The following is a 2,745-nucleotide window of genomic DNA, read 5'->3' as shown; positions in this document are numbered from 1 at the left end:
ATTTGTAGTGATTCATTATCTGCATTATTAAGTATAGAAAAGGGATGTACAAAGATTTTTCGTTTTTTTTTTTATTTTGGGATCATAAGGATTTGAAGGATATATATTAGGATCCAATAGATGGCAGTAATGCAACAACTATGGATGCAAGCTGTCGTTAAATCCTAAAGAAGAAGAAAAAGAAGAAGAAGAAGAAGACGACGACTTGGATTTTACTGGTATGCCGGACAACGTCTCGCGTTCAACTCCTCTAGGACGCGATCCACAACTTTCAGCCAGTCCGCAGACTGACGAGAAGAAACTGCTGATTGCTATCAGTGGACTGTCTCGTCAGCTTACTCAACATACTGCCGACATGAATGAGAGGTTCACTCAACTGCAGAATTCGGTAAACTCCAGGTTGCTGTCCATAGAGGACAAGATGGCGGCTCTGCAGTCGAAGAACTGTGCGGGAGAGACTAACTCCAAGAAGAGAAGACGGATGCACAAAAGCTTGCGGTAAGAATATATTTGACTGCTAGCTAAGCTAAAAGTAGCCTAGCCATAACCCAAAGCTAAGGGTGTATTTTTTGTGATTTACAGTACGCCGTCTTCACAACTCGGAGACAAATTGCAGGCGCTATGAACCGGCGCAAGGGTAAGATTTAAAGAATATGCTTTCATTCTGCGATAAAAGGAAATAGATACGGATAGATACCGATCATAACTGTACATTTTGTTTTCACAGACTAAGCACGCCTCATAATGAGGCAGTTACCTCCTATCTGCTCGGAGCAATAACTGCAAGCCTCGATTTACACTATATTGATAAAGACGACATTGTGTGTAAGGGACTTGTTTTACTCTTTCTCCCTTGTTTTTAATGTTACTGTGACTTGCGTTTGGTTTTTATTCATACCACTCTCATTTGTTTTCCAGCCGCCTGTAAGACGTATTACGAGACGGTACGCAGGAGCTTCAGATATACGCAGCCAGAGAACTCAATGCGGGCGGAAGCTGCCAAGAATTCAGCTCGGAGTCGAGCGAGAAGAAAGAGGGTAAGACTTTATTTGGTGACTATTTTTCAGGTGCATTGATAGATGTGTTGTGTCCATACGCAGTGCATCCCATCGCATAATACTGATTCATTGTTTTGTTTTTTACAGCTGCAGGAATCGAGGCAGAGCGTGCTAGCTGATGAGGAAGTGGAACTCTGGATGTCCGCCACCGTCGACCTCATGTCTGACGAGGAAGATGGCGTCGTTGGCGGGGTCTCTGGATGGATTGTACCGCCGTCATTTCGTAGGCCGGATCTCTCTGAACTCTGTGTGAAGCTGCAGTCCCGGTTAGAGGCGACGCCGAAGTACAAAGCCACGCACAGCAGGCGTCTGCACATCGGACCTGCCTCGGAAAGAACGCCGCCAGCAGTTACCTACAACCCCGAGGAGGCGCACGGACAGTTCACGGACTTGTAGTTTTTTGGATACGCATGTGTGGGAAGATCCTCGCGTTGTATATAGTTGTGTGTGTGTGTGTGTGTTTTTTTTTTTTTAATAAAGCTCTTTCTTTGCATAAACATCTTCCTGGCAAATGTTAATTTCCTGTATAAATTCATTCATGTCCTTGAAGGTAGCCTAATGATAGTGTAGTAGCCTACATAAGATAACATGAATATACAGCATAATATATATATATATATATATATATATATATATATATATATATATATATATATATATATATATATATATATATATATATATATATATATATATATATATATATATATAAACCAACCAATCACGAGTGATTTTACTAGTTTGAAAATAATGGTTTCAGCCAATACTGAGTAAGAACATTCTGGCCTGCCCTGGCCACGTGTGGTTTTGCTGCCAATCAGGAGCGATTTTACTTATTTAAAAATGGTGGTTTCAGCCAATACTGAGTAGGTTATTCAAGCCAGACCTGGCCAGCCGCGCGGGTTCGCTGCATTCATATGCTAATTAGGGCCATTAGTACAGCTGATCGCTCTCCACATACGTCAGAGTCCGGTTCCGACAATTTGTGGCACTGAAAACGGCGACAAGCACGGGTTGCAAATTGTCGTTAACTGCCGAAAATTAGGGAGATCTGCGGTAGTTTACGGGGACGAAAATCTCACTTTTCATGCGGTGAGAAATGTTTATCAAGCTCGCTTTGGAAGTTAAAAGATGGAAGAAAAATATATGCTGAACAAAGGATGAATCAAAACGTCTGCATATTGTATGTACTTTAAATAAGCAGTAGATTTACTCTCCACCCCATGAACAAAACAACACATCAGAATAAAACATCGGTAGCATAAAATAATCCTCATTTTTACGCAGTTAAAGAAAATATGCATCAGTGTATTATAACACAGCCTTTGTCTGAGCTCCAGATCATTTTATACATCTTTTTCTCTGCAGCTGCAGGATTTTTACTGAACTTCTCAAAATTTGTATTCAGGGCTCATCTTTAAAAGCACTATTACACTGTACACATGTAAGGGAATTATGTATTTCAGCCTTTACTGCTTCCATAAACTACTGTCATATATTCGTTTACGCGCCATAAATGTTAACACTACAGAGTCTTCACTCACGTCGGCAAACAGCCTCACCAGCTGATATCGCAATGGAAACAAATGATTTATTGAAGCTTCATATAACTTCTGTCTCTGTGGGAGTTCACAATAAAAGGCCTATAATATCTGCTAGTCAAATGTTATAGATAGACTCTATAAAA

General features: G+C 40.7%; 1 long non-coding RNA gene across 2 annotated transcripts; it reads left to right on the top strand.

The window, feature by feature from the left end:
* The first annotated feature begins 202 nt into the window (after window positions 1-202).
* LOC118561371 lies at window positions 203-1,252 on the top strand. 2 transcript variants are annotated; one of them, XR_004930003.1, is made up of 5 exons: window positions 203-498; window positions 583-637; window positions 728-825; window positions 919-1,037; window positions 1,146-1,252. It is a non-coding gene; the product is annotated as an uncharacterized LOC118561371 (long non-coding RNA). The 2 variants fall into 2 exon arrangements; XR_004929998.1 differs by having other exon boundaries at window positions 203-637.
* The last annotated feature ends 1,493 nt before the right edge of the window (window positions 1,253-2,745 follow it).

The sequence above is a fragment of the Fundulus heteroclitus genome, chromosome 3 (genome assembly GCF_011125445.2).
Source record: "Fundulus heteroclitus isolate FHET01 chromosome 3, MU-UCD_Fhet_4.1, whole genome shotgun sequence".
NCBI classification, from domain to species: domain Eukaryota; kingdom Metazoa; phylum Chordata; class Actinopteri; order Cyprinodontiformes; family Fundulidae; genus Fundulus; species Fundulus heteroclitus.
This window is presented reverse-complemented; position numbering and strand designations above follow the sequence as displayed.